Source organism: Oncorhynchus gorbuscha, linkage group LG17, assembly GCF_021184085.1.
Source record: "Oncorhynchus gorbuscha isolate QuinsamMale2020 ecotype Even-year linkage group LG17, OgorEven_v1.0, whole genome shotgun sequence".
NCBI lineage: Eukaryota > Metazoa > Chordata > Actinopteri > Salmoniformes > Salmonidae > Oncorhynchus > Oncorhynchus gorbuscha.
Window position 1 is genome coordinate 57,801,716 of NC_060189.1, and position 21,091 is coordinate 57,822,806.

At 37.0% G+C, this 21,091-nt stretch overlaps 1 protein-coding gene across 3 annotated transcripts in view; it reads left to right on the forward strand.

The window, feature by feature from the left end:
• The window catches only part of LOC124001345 (type II inositol 3,4-bisphosphate 4-phosphatase-like), a 282,847-nt gene that overhangs the window by 263 nt on the left and 261,493 nt on the right, over positions 1-21,091 (forward strand). The window lies entirely within an intron of this gene.

Sequence of the window (21,091 nt, forward strand, 5' to 3'; positions counted from 1 at the left end):
CATAGGCAGATCCAGGGTTCGGTGGCCAAAGTGCTGTCACCCCCCCCAACCCTAACCCTAACCCTAACCCTAACCCCCCCATCACCACAGATGATTAAACTAATTGCGTTCTATACTGAAGATCCTGATTAGTTGATTATTGGAGTCAGGTGTGTTAGCTGGGGCTGGGGCAACAGTGTGACACCAATCAGGCCCCTGAGGACTGGAGTTGGCCTTCCTTGCTGTAGATACAGCTTTCTTCTCTCTTTAGTTCACTCACTCGTCCTTAGAATGCTGCTCCTTCATCCTCTCCTCGTTCTCGCTGTCTATCTCGTTCTCTTTTTTCCCCCCTCTCCTATTTGCTTTCTCATTCATTCTCTCTCTGTTTTCCCTTTATCTGTGTCCTCAATTATCCTCCTCCATCCTCCACTAACCTCCACTCCTCATGCTCCACTTCTCTGCATTCTACCCCTCTGGACACACAGGTCATTTCTAGTTTTGGTTTACATTTGGTTGAATTGTCAACTAACATGAAATAAATAGAAAATGTCACCAAGTCATTGAATTTAGGTTCCAAGTTGTGTGGAAAAATACAAAATGTCCTGACATTGATGACGTGTTTTCCACGTGGATTCAACGTCATCACATTGAATGTTTTTGTTGAAGTGGCGTTGTTTCCCGGGCCCAACCCTACGTAGAATGTATGCAGGCCTCACTGAAAGTCACTTTGGATAAAAGTCTGCTAAATAGCATTTATTATTATTATTATTATTGTATATTCTATAGTGATTCAATAATTTTTTGCCCAGTGGTTATATTTGTTAGTCTGAAGCTTATTGACATACATGATTGTGTGTGTTTGTGTGTGTGTGTGCGCATACGTGTCTATGCCTACGCTCTTGTTCCCTGGGGTAGAAATATATCAAGATGCACAATGTACCTTCAAAGGTAAATATAATGATCTCACATGGTACTGTTCGGTACTTTTTAGGGTACCGCCCGGCATGCTCTATTGCAGGGGGATTTTCAGAATTGTTTGTTTCAATATGTGTGTTTTTTTTCATGCAATTATTATTTTTATGCTACACAAATATTTATTTATTTCACCTTTATTTAACCAGGTTAGCTAGTTGAGAACAAGTTCTCATTTACAACTGTGACCTGGCCAAGATAAAGCAAAGCAGTGCGACACAAACAACAACACAGAGTTACACATGGAATAAACAAACATACAGTCAATAACACAATAGAAAAAAAGAAAGTCTATATACAGTGAAAAATAATATAAGGATAAATAACATACATTTTTCTAAACTAATCCAATTTGTTAGTAGTTGGACTCCTTGCACCCGTTACTGAGATGGTTCCCGTTTAGATTGTTAATCAATTTGTCTACCTTGGCAGTCGTTCTAAATGCAGGTTGCTGTTGATTAAAAGTTCACCTTTTTTTATATCCTAACTCTGGCTGGATTTCAATCGGAATTAAAAAGCACTTTGCAAGCCAGCATAATGTGACTTGACTGATGTGGCCTGCAATCCAGCAGTTTCAGATCACTGTGTTGGGGTAAAAATGGACTTTCAAAGTATGGCCTTATATGATATATGTATTGTGATTTAGAGTTTAATTTCCATTTAAAAAATTCACTTAGCCATGAATATAACAACCATTCCTCTGTCACCAGCAAACACAGTCATGGGTGGTACTGATAACTAAAAAAATTATCCGAAAGGCACCCTGGGAAATATGCAAATATCGTTTTTAAAACAACACCCCAGAACCATTTTAGGGGTACATTTTTGCCACTTAAAAGGAACCATCTTTTCCCTTAAGGTACACTATTGGCTCTTTTAAGGTACAAACTGCAAGGGTACAATTATGTACCTAGAACTAAAGGTACAAAGAATGACCTTACAGGGCACCACAACAGTGACAAGCGTTTGTACCCCTTTAAGGACAAATGTTATTTCTGTGTGCTCGCGTGCACTTTTTAAGGATCCTAAAAACCACCGTGTGGGCCAAACTGTTGTCACTAATAAGCTTTGGCAGAGGCAAAATATATCTCCTGTGGTCATCACTCCAGGTGCATGATAATGAGATAAGCGTTGATTTCAGTGGTGGCACTCAGCCTCCATTCTGTCTCCTCCTGGGGCTGATGCCATGGCTCTTCAGGAGGACAAATATTGCAGTGTCACCATAGGGCTCAGTATTGTTAGCATCGTAGCACGCTAAACTCGGATATCTTCCCTGAAGGGTAACAGCAAGTGATTGAAGCCTTTATGAAAATGAACGAGGAACAAGGAACACACACGCACACACAAACCCTCTCTCTCTATTTCGTTCCTCTCCTCATCACATCTTATGGGATCAGGGGATATTTTGAAATATATGTCAAAATAAGATCATTCCCGGTCAAGTAAAGCTCTTTTTTCCCCTCTTCCGCCCTCCATCCCTCCCTCCAGCCCAACTTTAAGTGGGTGTGTAATCAGTAATAATATATAATAATAATATATAATAATATATAATATATGCCATTTAGCAGACGCTTTTATCCAAAGCGACTTACAGTCATGTGTGCATACATTGTACGTATGGGTGGTCCCGGGAATCGAACCCATTACCCTGGCGTTACAAGCGCCATGCTCTACCAACTGAACTACAGAAGGAATAATGAACACCTCCCTTTATAGCACCCTATTCCCACCCTATTCCCTTTATAGAACACTGCTTTTGACCAGGGCCCGTACGTATCCTATCCCATGTAGTGAGTAGGGTGCCATTTGGGACGCAGACGTTGAACACCTCCGTTTTTGTTTTCTCAAAGTGCGGGGGGGGGGAAGGTAATTATAGAGCTACAGAGCCACAGACAGGTTGACAACCTCCCATTACCAATCACAACGGGACTTTGTTTCTCTTGTCGCTGGGTTGACGTAGAAGATAAGAGGCGGTGGGAACAGCGTTGGTTGAGATGAGACAGGCTTGGCGCGTTCAGGTCACCTAGACTAGAGAGTTTGGTATTCATTGCACCCACATGCTCTACATCAAAAGTCTAAAAGAGGTCCAAGGTCAGAATCCATTATATTTTTGACCCTGACTGGCACAGTTTTGAACAGTCACCTGTATGAATCATCTCAGCATTGTCTACACTCATGGGCCTATGTTATCATAGTTTCTGTAAGGCGTGCGTACTGGCGGTGGAGAAGTCAGGCGCAGGAGAGCAAAGACTGTGTTACAACAGCGCAGTTTAATGTTAAAAATCACCGTGAACATAAACAATATATATAATGGTACAAAAACCCCAGACATAACGTGCACAAGCACTTACAATAAACAATACCGGACAATGACATGTGGGGAACAAAGGGTTAAATACACAACATGTAATTGATGGAATTGAAACCAGGTGTGTGGGAAGACAAGACAAAACAAATGGAAAATGGAAGGTGGATCGGCGATGGCTAGAAGACCGGTGACGTCGACCGCCGAACGTCGCTTGAACAAGGATAGGGACCGACTTCGGAGGAAGTCGTGACAGTTTCTGGTGCTATAAGCAGCATAATGGTGTTACAAGCAGGATATAGCTTATAGTTAAATAACCTCATTATCAATCCATTACGACCCAAGCTGTGAATACACAAATCCACCTTTATTATCTAGGATTTGAACCTTTACTGGTCTGGATCTTACCACTTTAACCCTCTGACGTCTATCCATCCCTCCTGGTTCACCAGTCTAAAACCACCTCATTAACATGCAACTTAACTGTTTCACGCCTCTTCATTAAACGTAGGTGACAAATCCTTCCACCACCATTAACTGTCTGTCCTCTCTCTAGTAGATCCCAGGGCCTTAATGTGACAGTAACACACTCTCCCCATTGTACCACCACTTACGGTTATTGGGCCTTTTGTTCAAACATCAATCTCGTCAGGTGTGTGTCGGCAGCAGGCCGCGCTAGCTGCTGTCGTTCTGGTGATTGAATCATCAGCATAGTCCAGGTGTTCTTCTGTAACGCCAATTTCTCCGGAAAAAGACACGGCGAGAGATTTTTTTCCTCCCAAGTTTCAAACCCCACTGAGCCCTCGGCAGGCAGTGAATTATGGGTAATGCGTTCAATGCATTCCCCTACTCCTAGGTAAATTATATTAAAATAAAAAAACATGACGGTCTTTGGCCCGGCCCCTTAAATGTAATATCTATTCATGAAAGGGATAAGCGAGGTGATTAAGATCGTCGTAACAACGGCTGCTAACCCACTTTCACAGCCGTGCCAGGGCTTTTCCAGGCTTCTCCTTCTCAGGGAAATTGCTTAATTTTCTCACCACGTGGCTTCTGCTCGCTCGACACTCTGCAGGGGATGTAGGTGCGTGCAAGGTGGGAGGTATGGAGGGAGGTATGGAGGGAGGGAAGGAGGGGGAATTTCTCTGGCATCATTTTGTGAGAACTGTGAATGAGCAGAATTCCCACGTGGGTCTTCCTCCCGAGTTCCGACCTCGGCCTTCCCACTTTCCTCAGAGTTACGGGCTCAGGACTCCGGCCCCAAGTGGTACACACGTAGGAAGGGGAGAAAAGAGAGATGAAAGCGAGAGAGAGAGAGGAGGGAGGGAGGTTAAATGAGCATCTGCGAGACCCCTCCCCCCCTCTCCAGCGCAAGTCCTTGGAGGTTCATTAGGGCTGTCGTCCCAGAAAAATCACCTTGTGCACTTCAGAATACATTACCCCCTCCTTTCCCTCCCGCTCTCCCTCCCTACTCCCTACACCAGAGCTATTATTTCTAGATTCATATGAAACGTATCACAGATGGGCACACCTCATTTGGCGTGGCCCCCCTCCGGTGTGTGTGTGCTAGTCTGTGCAAGTGTTTGTGTGTGTGTGTGCCTGATTTGAGTGTATGCATGCCTGCATGTGTGTGCATCTCCAAGGAACCCCCTCATTGGTCTATTTCCATATTTATGGTGCCAGAGGAGTAGCGTAGGTTGCACATTATACTGCACCTGTGTTTCTCTGTCTCTCCATGCTAATCCAACACACTGGAGTTGGGTCACCTGTTAGTTTATCAACCAGTCTAGTCTACACACCTGGCTAATTCTCTCCTGGTGCAATTAGTCAGACTAATTAGGAATTTGTTTGGCTGCGGTTGGGTCAATTCAATTCCTGTAAGGGGTCAATTACATAGTTCCTGGTAGTGGAAGCTGGTGCAGCTTTGCAGGTGCATGGATTCTGTTCTCTATTGATGCATCATTTTGTAATTTAGAGGCAAGTCAATATCATCTTGGACAGTTGTGTTAGTTAGTTAGTCCTGTTGGTCTACAGTTGAATTAAATGGGTTAGTCATGTCGACCTACAGTTTAATTAAATGTGTTAGTCCTGTTGGTCTACAGTTGAATTAAATGTGTTAGTCCTGTAGACCTACAGTTTAATTAAATGTGTTAGTCTGTTGGTCTACAGTTTAATTAAATGTGTTAGTCCTGTTGGTCTACAGTTTAATTAAATGTGTTAGTCCTGTTGGTCTACAGTTGAATTAAATGGGTTAGTCATGTCGACCTACAGTTGAATTAAATGTGTTAGTCCTGTAGACCTACAGTTGAATTAAATGTGTTAGTCCTGTTGGTCTACAGTTGAATTAAATGTGTTGTTGGTCAGTTGAATTAAAGACCTACAGTTGAATTAAATGGGTTAGTCCTGTTGGTCTACAGTTGAATTAAATGTGTTAGTCCTGTTGGTCTACAGTTTAATTAAATGTGTTAGTCATGTCGACCTACAGTTGAATTAAATGTGTTAGTCCTGTTGGTCTACAGTTTAATTAAATGGGTTAGTCCTGTAGACCTACAGTTGAATTAAATGTGTTAGTCCTGTTGGTCTACAGTTGAATTAAATGTGTTAGTCCTGTAGACCTACAGTTGAATTAAATGTGTTAGTCCTGTTGGACCTACAGTTGAATTAAATGTGTTAGTCCTGTAGACCTACAGTTTAATTAAATGTGTTAGTCCTGTCGACCTACAGTTTAATTAAATGTGTTAGTCCTGTCGAACCTACAGTTGAATTAAATGTGTTAGACCTACAGTTGAATTAAATGTGTTAGTCCTGTCGACCTACAGTTGAATTAAATGTGTTAGTCATGTCGACCTACAGTTGAATTAAATGGGTTAGTCATGTCGACCTACAGTTGAATTAAATGGGTTAGTCATGTCGACCTACAGTTGAATTAAATGTGTTAGTCCTGTCGACCTACAGTTGAATTAAATGGGTTAGTCATGTCGACCTACAGTTGAATTAAATGTGTTAGTCATGTGGTCTACAGTTGAATTAAATGTGTTAGTCATGTTGGTCTACAGTTGAATTAAATGTGTTAGTCCTGTGGTCTACAGTTGAATTAAATGTGTTAGTCATGTCTACAGTTGAATTAAATGTGTTAGTCATGTAGACCTACAGTTTAATTAAATGGGTTAGTCATTCGACCTACAGTTGAATTAAATGGGTTAGTCATGTCGACCTACAGTTGAATTAAATGTGTTAGTCCTGTCGACCTACAGTTGAATTAAATGTGTTAGTCCTGTCGACCTACAGTTGAATTAAATGTGTTAGTCCTGTCGACCTACAGTTTAATTAAATGTGTTAGTCATGTCGACCTACAGTTTAATGAAATGTGTTAGTCCTGTAGACCTACAGTTGAATTAAATGTGTTAGTCATGTAGACCTACAGTTGAATTAAATGTGTTAAATGTGGACCTACAGTTGAATTAAATGTGTTAGTCCTGTTGACCTACAGTTGAATTAAATGTGTTAGTCATGTAGACCTACAGTTGAATTAAATGTGTTAGTCCTGTTGGTCTACAGTTGAATTAAATGTGTTAGTCCTGTTGGTCTACACAGTTACAGTTTAATTAAATGTGTTAGTCATGTTGACCTACAGTTGAATTAAATGTGTTAGTCCTGTTGGTCTACAGTTGAATTAAATGTGTTAGTCCTGTTGGTCTACAGTTTGAATTAAATGTGTTAGTCCTGTTGGTCTACAGTTGAATTAAATGTTAGTCCTGTTGGTCTACAGTTTGAATTAAATGTGTTAGTCCTGTTGGTCTACAGTTTAATTAAATGTGTTAGTCATGTTGGTCTACAGTTTAATTAAATGTGTTAGTCCTGTTGGTCTACAGTTTAATTAAATGTGTTAGTCATGTTGACCTACAGTTGAATTAAATGTGTTAGTCCTGTCGACCTACAGTTGAATTAAATGTGTTAGTCCTGTTGGTCTACAGTTGAATTAAATGTGTTAGTCATGTCGACCTACAGTTGAATTAAATGTGTTAGTCTGTTGACCTACAGTTGAATTAAATGTGTTAGTCCTGTAGACCTACAGTTTAATTAAATGTGTTAGTCCTGTAGACCTACAGTTTAATTAAATGGGTTAGTCCTGTAGGTCTACAGTTGAATTAAATGGGTTAGTCCTGTAGACCTACAGTTGAATTAAATGTGTTAGTCCTGTAGGTCTACAGTTGAATTAAATGTGTTAGTCCTGTAGACCTACAGTTGAATTAAATGTGTTAGTCCTGTTGGTCTACAGTTGAATTAAATGTGTTAGTCCTGTTGGTCTACAGTTTAATTAAATGTGTTAGTCCTGTTGGTCTACAGTTGAATTAAATGTGTTAGTCTGTCGACCTACAGTTTAATTAAATGTGTTAGTCCTGTTGGTCTACAGTTGAATTAAATGGGTTAGTCCTGTAGACCTTCAGTTGAATTAAATGTGTTAGTCCTTTGGTCTACAGTTTAATTAAATGTGTTAGTCCTGTAGTCCTACAGTTGAATTAAATGTGTTAGTCCTGTTGGTCTACAGTTTAATTAAATGTGTTAGTCATGTCGACCTACAGTTTAATTAAATGTGTTAGTCCTGTTGGTCTACAGTTTAATTAAATGTTAGTTAGTCAGTTGAATTAAATGGGGTGTTGGTCTACAGTTGAATTAAATGTGTTAGTCCTGTTGGTCTACAGTTTAATTAAATGGGGTAGTCCTGTAGGTCTTCAGTTTAATTAAATGTGTTAGTCATTTTGTCTACAGTTTAATTAAATGTGTTAGTCCTATTGGTCTACAGTTTAATTAAATGTGTTAGTCCTGTTGGTCTACAGTTGAATTAAATGTGTTAGTCCTGTTGGTCTACAGTTTAATTAAATGTGTTAGTCCTGTTGGTCTACAGTTGAATTAAATGAGTTAGTCCTGTAGGTCTACAGTTTAATTAAATGTGTTAGTCCTGTAGGTCTACAGTTTAATTAAATGTGTTAGTCCTGTAGGTCTACAGTTTAATTAAATGTGTTAGTCCTGTTGGTCTACAGTTGAATTAAATGTGTTAGTCCTGTTGGTCTACAGTTGAATTAAATGTGTTAGTCCTGTTGGTCTACAGTTGAATTAAATGTGTTAGTCATGTCGACCTACAGTTTAATGAAATGTGTTAGTCATGTCGACCTACAGTTGAATTAAATGTGTTAGTCATGTCGACCTACAGTTGAATTAAATGGGTTAGTCCTGTCGACCTACAGTTGAATTAAATGGGTTAGTCCTGTTGGTCTACAGTTGAATTAAATGGGTTAGTCATGTCGACCTACAGTTGAATTAAATGTGTTAGTCCTGTAGACCTACAGTTGAATTAAATGGGTTAGTCCTGTAGACCTACAGTTGAATTAAATGGGTTAGTCATGTAGAACTACAGTTGAATTAAATGGGTTAGTCCTGTAGACCTACAGTTGAATTAAATGGGTTAGTCCTGTAGACCTACAGTTGAATTAAATGGGTTAGTCCTGTAGACCTACAGTTGAATTAAATGGGTTAGTCCTGTAGACCTACAGTTGAATTAAATGGGGTAGTCCTGTAGACCTACAGTTGAATTAAATGGGTTAGTCCTGTTGGTCTACAGTTTAATTAAATGTGTTAGTCCTGTTGGTCTACAGTTGAATTAAATGTGTTAGTCCTGTTGGTCTACAGTTTAACTAAATGTGTTAGTCATGTCGACCTACAGTTTAATTAAATGTGTTAGTCCTGTTGGTCTACAGTTTAATTAAATGTGTTAGTCATGTAGACCTACAGTTGAATTAAATGTGTTAGTCATGTCGACCTACAGTTTAATTAAATGTGTTAGTCCTGTAGACCTACAGTTGAATTAAATGTGTTAGTCCTGTTGGTCTACAGTTGAATTAAATGTGTTAGTCCTGTAGACCTACAGTTGAATTAAATGTGTTAGTCCTGTTGGTCTACAGTTGAATTAAATGTGTTAGTCATGTTGGTCTACAGTTTAATTAAATGTGTTAGTCCTGTTGGTCTACAGTTGAATTAAATGTGTTAGTCCTGTTGGTCTACAGTTGAATTAAATGTGTTAGTCATGTCGACCTACAGTTTAATTAAATGTGTTAGTCCTGTTGGTCTACAGTTTAATTAAATGTGTTAGTCCTGTTGGTCTACAGTTGAATTAAATGTGTTAGTCCTGTTGGTCTACAGTTGAATTAAATGTGTTAGTCCTGTTGGTCTACAGTTGAATTAAATGTGTTAGTCATGTCGACCTACAGTTTAATTAAATGTGTTAGTCCTGTTGGTCTACAGTTGAATTAAATGGGTTAGTCATGTCGACCTACAGTTGAATTAAATGTGTTAGTCCTGTTGGTCTACAGTTTAATTAAATGTGTTAGTCATGTCGACCTACAGTTGAATTAAATGTGTTAGTCCTGTTGGTCTACAGTTTAATTAAATGTGTTAGTCATGTCGACCTACAGTTGAATTAAATGTGTTAATCCTGTTGGTCTACAGTTTAATTAAATGTGTTAGTCCTGTTGGTCTACAGTTGAATTAAATGTGTTAGTCCTGTTGGTCTACAGTTGAATTAAATGTGTTAGTCATGTCGACCTACAGTTTAATTAAATGTGTTAGTCCTGTTGGTCTACAGTTTAATTAAATGTGTTAGTCATGTCGACCTACAGTTTAATTAAATGTGTTAGTCCTATTGGTCTACAGTTTAATTAAATGTGTTAGTCCTGTTGGTCTACAGTTGAATTAAATGTGTTAGTCCTGTTGGTCTACAGTTTAATTAAATGTGTTAGTCCTGTTGGTCTACAGTTGAATTAAATGTGTTAGTCCTGTAGGTCTACAGTTTAATTAAATGTGTTAGTCCTGTAGGTCTACAGTTTAATTAAATGTGTTAGTCCTGTAGGTCTACAGTTTAATTAAATGTGTTAGTCCTGTTGGTCTACAGTTGAATTAAATGTGTTAGTCCTGTTGGTCTACAGTTTAATTAAATGTGTTAGTCCTGTTGGTCTACAGTTGAATTAAATGTGTTAGTCCTGTTGGTCTACAGTTGAATTAAATGTGTTAGTCATGTCGACCTACAGTTTAATGAAATGTGTTAGTCATGTCGACCTACAGTTGAATTAAATGGGTTAGTCCTGTCGACCTACAGTTGAATTAAATGGGTTAGTCCTGTTGGTCTACAGTTGAATTAAATGGGTTAGTCATGTCGACCTACAGTTGAATTAAATGTGTTAGTCCTGTTGGTCTACAGTTTAATTAAATGTGTTAGTCCTGTAGACCTACAGTTGAATTAAATGGGTTAGTCATGTAGAACTACAGTTGAATTAAATGGGTTAGTCCTGTAGACCTACAGTTGAATTAAATGGGTTAGTCCTGTAGACCTACAGTTGAATTAAATGGGTTAGTCCTGTAGACCTACAGTTGAATTAAATGGGTTAGTCCTGTAGACCTACAGTTGAATTAAATGGGGTAGTCCTGTAGACCTACAGTTGAATTAAATGGGTTAGTCCTGTTGGTCTACAGTTGAATTAAATGGGTTAGTCATGTCGACCTACAGTTGAATTAAATGTGTTAGTCCTGTTGGTCTACAGTTTAATTAAATGTGTTAGTCCTGTAGACCTACAGTTGAATTAAATGGGTTAGTCATGTAGAACTACAGTTGAATTAAATGGGTTAGTCCTGTAGACCTACAGTTGAATTAAATGGGTTAGTCCTGTAGACCTACAGTTGAATTAAATGGGTTAGTCCTGTAGACCTACAGTTGAATTAAATGGGTTAGTCCTGTAGACCTACAGTTGAATTAAATGGGGTAGTCCTGTAGACCTACAGTTGAATTAAATGGGTTAGTCCTGTTGGTCTACAGTTTAATTAAATGTGTTAGTCCTGTTGGTCTACAGTTGAATTAAATGTGTTAGTCCTGTTGGTCTACAGTTTAACTAAATGTGTTAGTCATGTCGACCTACAGTTTAATTAAATGTGTTAGTCCTGTTGGTCTACAGTTGAATTAAATGTGTTAGTCATGTCGACCTACAGTTTAATTAAATGTGTTAGTCCTGTAGACCTACAGTTGAATTAAATGTGTTAGTCCTGTTGGTCTACAGTTGAATTAAATGTGTTAGTCCTGTAGACCTACAGTTGAATTAAATGTGTTAGTCCTGTTGGTCTACAGTTGAATTAAATGTGTTAGTCATGTCGACCTACAGTTTAATTAAATGTGTTAGTCCTGTTGGTCTACAGTTGAATTAAATGTGTTAGTCCTGTTGGTCTACAGTTGAATTAAATGTGTTAGTCCTGTCGACCTACAGTTGAATTAAATGGGTTAGTCCTGTTGGTCTACAGTTGAATTAAATGGGTTAGTCATGTCGACCTACAGTTGAATTAAATGTGTTAGTCCTGTAGACCTACAGTTGAATTAAATGTGTTAGTCCTGTAGACCTACAGTTGAATTAAATGGGTTAGTCATGTAGAACTACAGTTGAATTAAATGGGTTAGTCCTGTAGACCTACAGTTGAATTAAATGGGTTAGTCCTGTAGACCTACAGTTGAATTAAATGGGTTAGTCCTGTAGACCTACAGTTGAATTAAATGGGTTAGTCCTGTAGACCTACAGTTGAATTAAATGGGGTAGTCCTGTAGACCTACAGTTGAATTAAATGGGTTAGTCCTGTTGGTCTACAGTTTAATTAAATGTGTTAGTCCTGTTGGTCTACAGTTGAATTAAATGTGTTAGTCCTGTTGGTCTACAGTTTAACTAAATGTGTTAGTCATGTCGACCTACAGTTTAATTAAATGTGTTAGTCCTGTTGGTCTACAGTTTAATTAAATGTGTTAGTCCTGTTGGTCTACAGTTTAATTAAATGTGTTAGTCATGTAGACCTACAGTTGAATTAAATGTGTTAGTCATGTCGACCTACAGTTTAATTAAATGTGTTAGTCCTGTAGACCTACAGTTGAATTAAATGTGTTAGTCCTGTTGGTCTACAGTTGAATTAAATGTGTTAGTCCTGTAGACCTACAGTTGAATTAAATGTGTTAGTCCTGTTGGTCTACAGTTGAATTAAATGTGTTAGTCCTGTTGGTCTACAGTTGAATTAAATGTGTTAGTCCTGTTGGTCTACAGTTGAATTAAATGTGTTAGTCATGTCGACCTACAGTTTAATTAAATGTGTTAGTCCTGTTGGTCTACAGTTTAATTAAATGTGTTAGTCCTGTTGGTCTACAGTTGAATTAAATGTGTTAGTCCTGTTGGTCTACAGTTGAATTAAATGTGTTAGTCCTGTTGGTCTACAGTTGAATTAAATGTGTTAGTCCTGTTGGTCTACAGTTGAATTAAATGTGTTAGTCATGTCGACCTACAGTTTAATTAAATGTGTTAGTCCTGTTGGTCTACAGTTGAATTAAATGGGTTAGTCATGTCGACCTACAGTTGAATTAAATGTGTTAGTCCTGTTGGTCTACAGTTTAATTAAATGTGTTAGTCATGTCGACCTACAGTTGAATTAAATGTGTTAGTCCTGTTGGTCTACAGTTTAATTAAATGTGTTAGTCATGTCGACCTACAGTTGAATTAAATGTGTTAGTCCTGTTGGTCTACAGTTTAATTAAATGTGTTAGTCCTGTTGGTCTACAGTTGAATTAAATGTGTTAGTCCTGTTGGTCTACAGTTGAATTAAATGTGTTAGTCCTGTTGGTCTACAGTTGAATTAAATGTGTTAGTCATGTCGACCTACAGTTTAATTAAATGTGTTAGTCCTGTTGGTCTACAGTTTAATTAAATGTGTTAGTCATGTCGACCTACAGTTGAATTAAATGTGTTAGTCCTGTTGGTCTACAGTTGAATTAAATGTGTTAGTCCTGTAGACCTACAGTTGAATTAAATGTGTTAGTCCTGTTGGTCTACAGTTGAATTAAATGTGTTAGTCATGTTGGTCTACAGTTTAATTAAATGTGTTAGTCCTGTTGGTCTACAGTTGAATTAAATGTGTTAGTCCTGTTGGTCTACAGTTGAATTAAATGTGTTAGTCATGTCGACCTACAGTTTAATTAAATGTGTTAGTCCTGTTGGTCTACAGTTTAATTAAATGTGTTAGTCCTGTTGGTCTACAGTTGAATTAAATGTGTTAGTCCTGTTGGTCTACAGTTGAATTAAATGTGTTAGTCCTGTTGGTCTACAGTTGAATTAAATGTGTTAGTCATGTCGACCTACAGTTTAATTAAATGTGTTAGTCCTGTTGGTCTACAGTTGAATTAAATGGGTTAGTCATGTCGACCTACAGTTGAATTAAATGTGTTAGTCCTGTTGGTCTACAGTTTAATTAAATGTGTTAGTCATGTCGACCTACAGTTGAATTAAATGTGTTAGTCCTGTTGGTCTACAGTTTAATTAAATGTGTTAGTCATGTCGACCTACAGTTGAATTAAATGTGTTAGTCCTGTTGGTCTACAGTTGAATTAAATGTGTTAGTCCTGTTGGTCTACAGTTGAATTAAATGTGTTAGTCCTGTTGGTCTACAGTTGAATTAAATGTGTTAGTCATGTCGACCTACAGTTTAATTAAATGTGTTAGTCCTGTTGGTCTACAGTTTAATTAAATGTGTTAGTCATGTCGACCTACAGTTTAATTAAATGTGTTAGTCCTATTGGTCTACAGTTTAATTAAATGTGTTAGTCCTGTTGGTCTACAGTTGAATTAAATGGGTTAGTCCTGTAGACCTACAGTTGAATTAAATGGGGTAGTCCTGTAGACCTACAGTTGAATTAAATGGGTTAGTCCTGTTGGTCTACAGTTTAATTAAATGTGTTAGTCCTGTTGGTCTACAGTTGAATTAAATGTGTTAGTCCTGTTGGTCTACAGTTTAACTAAATGTGTTAGTCAACCTACAGTTTAATTAAATGTGTTAGTCCTGTTGGTCTACAGTTGAATTAAATGTGTTAGTCCTGTTGGTCTACAGTTGAATTAAATGTGTTAGTCATGTCGACCTACAGTTTAATTAAATGTGTTAGTCCTGTAGACCTACAGTTGAATTAAATGTGTTAGTCCTGTTGGTCTACAGTTGAATTAAATGTGTTAGTCCTGTAGACCTACAGTTGAATTAAATGTGTTAGTCCTGTTGGTCTACAGTTGAATTAAATGTGTTAGTCATGTCGACCTACAGTTTAATTAAATGTGTTAGTCCTGTTGGTCTACAGTTGAATTAAATGTGTTAGTCCTGTTGGTCTACAGTTGAATTAAATGTGTTGACCTACAGTTTAATTAAATGTGTTAGTCCTGTTGGTCTACAGTTTAATTAAATGTGTTAGTCCTGTTGGTCTACAGTTTAATTAAATGTGTTAGTCATGTAGACCTACAGTTTAATTAAATGTCTTAGTCCTGTTGGTCTACAGTTTAATTAAATGTGTTAGTCCTGTTGGTCTACAGTTGAATTAAATGTGTTAGTCCTGTAGACCTACAGTTGAATTAAATGTGTTAGTCCTGTCGACCTACAGTTGAATTAAATGGGTTAGTCATGTAGAACTACAGTTGAATTAAATGGGTTAGTCCTGTAGACCTACAGTTGAATTAAATGGGTTAGTCCTGTAGACCTACAGTTGAATTAAATGGGTTAGTCCTGTAGACCTACAGTTGAATTAAATGGGTTAGTCCTGTAGACCTACAGTTGAATTAAATGGGGTAGTCCTGTAGACCTACAGTTGAATTAAATGGGTTAGTCCTGTTGGTCTACAGTTTAATTAAATGTGTTAGTCCTGTTGGTCTACAGTTGAATTAAATGTGTTAGTCCTGTTGGTCTACAGTTTAACTAAATGTGTTAGTCATGTCGACCTACAGTTTAATTAAATGTGTTAGTCCTGTTGGTCTACAGTTGAATTAAATGTGTTAGTCATGTCGACCTACAGTTTAATTAAATGTGTTAGTCCTGTAGACCTACAGTTGAATTAAATGTGTTAGTCCTGTTGGTCTACAGTTGAATTAAATGTGTTAGTCCTGTAGACCTACAGTTGAATTAAATGTGTTAGTCCTGTTGGTCTACAGTTGAATTAAATGTGTTAGTCATGTCGACCTACAGTTTAATTAAATGTGTTAGTCCTGTTGGTCTACAGTTGAATTAAATGTGTTAGTCCTGTTGGTCTACAGTTGAATTAAATGTGTTAGTCCTGTCGACCTACAGTTGAATTAAATGGGTTAGTCCTGTTGGTCTACAGTTGAATTAAATGGGTTAGTCATGTCGACCTACAGTTGAATTAAATGTGTTAGTCCTGTAGACCTACAGTTGAATTAAATGTGTTAGTCCTGTAGACCTACAGTTGAATTAAATGGGTTAGTCATGTAGAACTACAGTTGAATTAAATGGGTTAGTCCTGTAGACCTACAGTTGAATTAAATGGGTTAGTCCTGTAGACCTACAGTTGAATTAAATGGGTTAGTCCTGTAGACCTACAGTTGAATTAAATGGGTTAGTCCTGTAGACCTACAGTTGAATTAAATGGGGTAGTCCTGTAGACCTACAGTTGAATTAAATGGGTTAGTCCTGTTGGTCTACAGTTTAATTAAATGTGTTAGTCCTGTTGGTCTACAGTTGAATTAAATGTGTTAGTCCTGTTGGTCTACAGTTTAACTAAATGTGTTAGTCATGTCGACCTACAGTTTAATTAAATGTGTTAGTCCTGTTGGTCTACAGTTTAATTAAATGTGTTAGTCCTGTTGGTCTACAGTTTAATTAAATGTGTTAGTCATGTAGACCTACAGTTGAATTAAATGTGTTAGTCATGTCGACCTACAGTTTAATTAAATGTGTTAGTCCTGTAGACCTACAGTTGAATTAAATGTGTTAGTCCTGTTGGTCTACAGTTGAATTAAATGTGTTAGTCCTGTAGACCTACAGTTGAATTAAATGTGTTAGTCCTGTTGGTCTACAGTTGAATTAAATGTGTTAGTCCTGTTGGTCTACAGTTGAATTAAATGTGTTAGTCCTGTTGGTCTACAGTTGAATTAAATGTGTTAGTCATGTCGACCTACAGTTTAATTAAATGTGTTAGTCCTGTTGGTCTACAGTTTAATTAAATGTGTTAGTCCTGTTGGTCTACAGTTGAATTAAATGTGTTAGTCCTGTTGGTCTACAGTTGAATTAAATGTGTTAGTCCTGTTGGTCTACAGTTGAATTAAATGTGTTAGTCCTGTTGGTCTACAGTTGAATTAAATGTGTTAGTCATGTCGACCTACAGTTTAATTAAATGTGTTAGTCCTGTTGGTCTACAGTTGAATTAAATGGGTTAGTCATGTCGACCTACAGTTGAATTAAATGTGTTAGTCCTGTTGGTCTACAGTTTAATTAAATGTGTTAGTCATGTCGACCTACAGTTGAATTAAATGTGTTAGTCCTGTTGGTCTACAGTTTAATTAAATGTGTTAGTCATGTCGACCTACAGTTGAATTAAATGTGTTAGTCCTGTTGGTCTACAGTTTAATTAAATGTGTTAGTCCTGTTGGTCTACAGTTGAATTAAATGTGTTAGTCCTGTTGGTCTACAGTTGAATTAAATGTGTTAGTCCTGTTGGTCTACAGTTGAATTAAATGTGTTAGTCATGTCGACCTACAGTTTAATTAAATGTGTTAGTCCTGTTGGTCTACAGTTTAATTAAATGTGTTAGTCATGTCGACCTACAGTTGAATTAAATGTGTTAGTCCTGTTGGTCTACAGTTGAATTAAATGTGTTAGTCCTGTAGACCTACAGTTGAATTAAATGTGTTAGTCCTGTTGGTCTACAGTTGAATTAAATGTGTTAGTCATGTTGGTCTACAGTTTAATTAAATGTGTTAGTCCTGTTGGTCTACAGTTGAATTAAATGTGTTAGTCCTGTTGGTCTACAGTTGAATTAAATGTGTTAGTCATGTCGACCTACAGTTTAATTAAATGTGTTAGTCCTGTTGGTCTACAGTTTAATTAAATGTGTTAGTCCTGTTGGTCTACAGTTGAATTAAATGTGTTAGTCCTGTTGGTCTACAGTTGAATTAAATGTGTTAGTCCTGTTGGTCTACAGTTGAATTAAATGTGTTAGTCATGTCGACCTACAGTTTAATTAAATGTGTTAGTCCTGTTGGTCTACAGTTGAATTAAATGGGTTAGTCATGTCGACCTACAGTTGAATTAAATGTGTTAGTCCTGTTGGTCTACAGTTTAATTAAATGTGTTAGTCATGTCGACCTACAGTTGAATTAAATGTGTTAGTCCTGTTGGTCTACAGTTTAATTAAATGTGTTAGTCATGTCGACCTACAGTTGAATTAAATGTGTTAGTCCTGTTGGTCTACAGTTGAATTAAATGTGTTAGTCCTGTTGGTCTACAGTTGAATTAAATGTGTTAGTCCTGTTGGTCTACAGTTGAATTAAATGTGTTAGTCATGTCGACCTACAGTTTAATTAAATGTGTTAGTCCTGTTGGTCTACAGTTTAATTAAATGTGTTAGTCATGTCGACCTACAGTTTAATTAAATGTGTTAGTCCTATTGGTCTACAGTTTAATTAAATGTGTTAGTCCTGTTGGTCTACAGTTGAATTAAATGGGTTAGTCCTGTAGACCTACAGTTGAATTAAATGGGGTAGTCCTGTAGACCTACAGTTGAATTAAATGGGTTAGTCCTGTTGGTCTACAGTTTAATTAAATGTGTTAGTCCTGTTGGTCTACAGTTGAATTAAATGTGTTAGTCCTGTTGGTCTACAGTTTAACTAAATGTGTTAGTCATGTCGACCTACAGTTTAATTAAATGTGTTAGTCCTGTTGGTCTACAGTTGAATTAAATGTGTTAGTCCTGTTGGTCTACAGTTGAATTAAATGTGTTAGTCATGTCGACCTACAGTTTAATTAAATGTGTTAGTCCTGTAGACCTACAGTTGAATTAAATGTGTTAGTCCTGTTGGTCTACAGTTGAATTAAATGTGTTAGTCCTGTAGACCTACAGTTGAATTAAATGTGTTAGTCCTGTTGGTCTACAGTTGAATTAAATGTGTTAGTCATGTCGACCTACAGTTTAATTAAATGTGTTAGTCCTGTTGGTCTACAGTTGAATTAAATGTGTTAGTCCTGTTGGTCTACAGTTGAATTAAATGTGTTAGTCATGTCGACCTACAGTTTAATTAAATGTGTTAGTCCTGTTGGTCTACAGTTTAATTAAATGTGTTAGTCCTGTTGGTCTACAGTTTAATTAAATGTGTTAGTCATGTAGACCTACAGTTTAATTAAATGTCTTAGTCCTGTTGGTCTACAGTTTAATTAAATGTGTTAGTCCTGTTGGTCTACAGTTGAATTAAATGTGTTAGTCCTGTAGACCTACAGTTGAATTAAATGTGTTAGTCCTGTTGGTCTACAGTTGAATTAAATGTGTTAGTCATGTCGACCTACAGTTTAATTAAATGTGTTAGTCCTGTTGGTCTACAGTTGAATTAAATGTGTTAGTCCTGTTGGTCTACAGTTGAATTAAATGTGTTAGTCATGTCGACCTACAGTTTAATTAAATGTGTTAGTCCTGTTGGTCTACAGTTTAATTAAATGTGTTAGTCCTGTTGGTCTACAGTTTAATTAAATGTGTTAGTCCTGTAGACCTACAGTTGAATTAAATGTGTTAGTCCTGTTGGTCTACAGTTTAATTAAATGTGTTAGTCCTGTTGGTCTACAGTTGAATTAAATGTGTTAGTCCTGTTGGTCTACAGTTGAATTAAATGTGTTAGTCATGTCGACCTACAGTTTAATGAAATGTGTTAGTCATGTCGACCTACAGTTGAATTAAATGGGTTAGTCCTGTCGACCTACAGTTGAATTAAATGGGTTAGTCCTGTTGGTCTACAGTTGAATTAAATGGGTTAGTCATGTCGACCTACAGTTGAATTAAATGTGTTAGTCCTGTTGGTCTACAGTTTAATTAAATGTGTTAGTCCTGTAGACCTACAGTTGAATTAAATGGGTTAGTCATGTAGAACTACAGTTGAATTAAATGGGTTAGTCCTGTAGACCTACAGTTGAATTAAATGGGTTAGTCCTGTAGACCTACAGTTGAATTAAATGGGTTAGTCCTGTAGACCTACAGTTGAATTAAATGGGTTAGTCCTGTAGACCTACAGTTGAATTAAATGGGGTAGTCCTGTAGACCTACAGTTGAATTAAATGGGTTAGTCCTGTTGGTCTACAGTTTAATTAAATGTGTTAGTCCTGTTGGTCTACAGTTGAATTAAATGTGTTAGTCCTGTTGGTCTACAGTTTAACTAAATGTGTTAGTCATGTCGACCTACAGTTTAATTAAATGTGTTAGTCCTGTTGGTCTACAGTTGAATTAAATGTGTTAGTCCTGTTGGTCTACAGTTGAATTAAATGTGTTAGTCCTGTAGACCTACAGTTGAATTAAATGTGTTAGTCCTGTTGGTCTACAGTTGAATTAAATGTGTTAGTCCTGTTGGTCTACAGTTGAATTAAATGTGTTAGTCATGTCGACCTACAGTTTAATTAAATGTGTTAGTCCTGTTGGTCTACAGTTTAATTAAATGTGTTAGTCCTGTTGGTCTACAGTTTAATTAAATGTGTTAGTCATGTCGACCTACAGTTTAATTAAATGTGTTAGTCCTGTTGGTCTACAGTTTAATTAAATGTGTTAGTCCTGTTGGTCTACAGTTGAATTAAATGTGTTAGTCATGTCGACCTACAGTTTAATTAAATGTGTTAGTCCTGTTGGTCTACAGTTTAATTAAATGTGTTAGTCATGTCGACCTACAGTTTAATTAAATGTGTTAGTCCTGTTGGTCTACAGTTTAATTAAATGTGTTAGTCCTGTTGGTCTACAGTTTAATTAAATGTGTTAGTCCTGTTGGTCTACAGTTGAATTAAATGTGTTAGTCATGTCGACCTACAGTTTAATTAAATGTGTTAGTCCTGTTGGTCTACAGTTTAATTAAATGTGTTAGTCCTGTTGGTCTACAGTTGAATTAAATGTGTTAGTCATGTCGACCTACAGTTTAATTAAATGTGTTAGTCATGTCGACCTACAGTTTAATTAAATGTGTTAGTCATGTCGACCTACAGTTTAATTAAATGTGTTAGTCCTGTTGGTCTACAGTTGAATTAAATGTGTTAGTCCTGTTGGTCTACAGTTGAATTAAATGTGTTAGTCCTGTAGGTCTACAGTTGAATTAAATGTGTTAGTCCTGTAGGTCTACAGTTGAATTAAATGTGTTAGTCCTGTAGGTCTACAGTTTAATTAAATGTGTTAGTCCTGTAGGTCTACAGTTTAATTAAATGTGTTAGTCCTGTAGGTCTACAGTTTAATTAAATGTGTTAGTCATGTCGACCTACAGTTTAATGAAATGTGTTAGTCATGTCGACCTACAGTTGAATTAAATGGGTTAGTCCTGTCGACCTAAAGTTGAATTAAATGGGTTAGTCCTGTTGGTCTACAGTTGAATTAAATGGGTTAGTCATGTCGACCTACAGTTGAATTAAATGTGTTAGTCCTGTTGGTCTACAGTTTAATTAAATGTGTTAGTCCTGTAGACCTACAGTTGAATTAAATGGGTTAGTCATGTAGAACTACAGTTGAATTAAATGGGTTAGTCCTGTAGACCTACAGTTGAATTAAATGGGTTAGTCCTGTAGACCTACAGTTGAATTAAATGGGTTAGTCCTGTAGACCTACAGTTGAATTAAATGGGGTAGTCCTGTAGACCTACAGTTGAATTAAATGGGTTAGTCCTGTAGACCTACAGTTTAATTAAATGGGGTAGTCCTGTAGACCTTCAGTTGAATTAAATGGGTTTTGTCTACAGTTAAATTAAATGTGTTAGTCCTGTAGTCCTA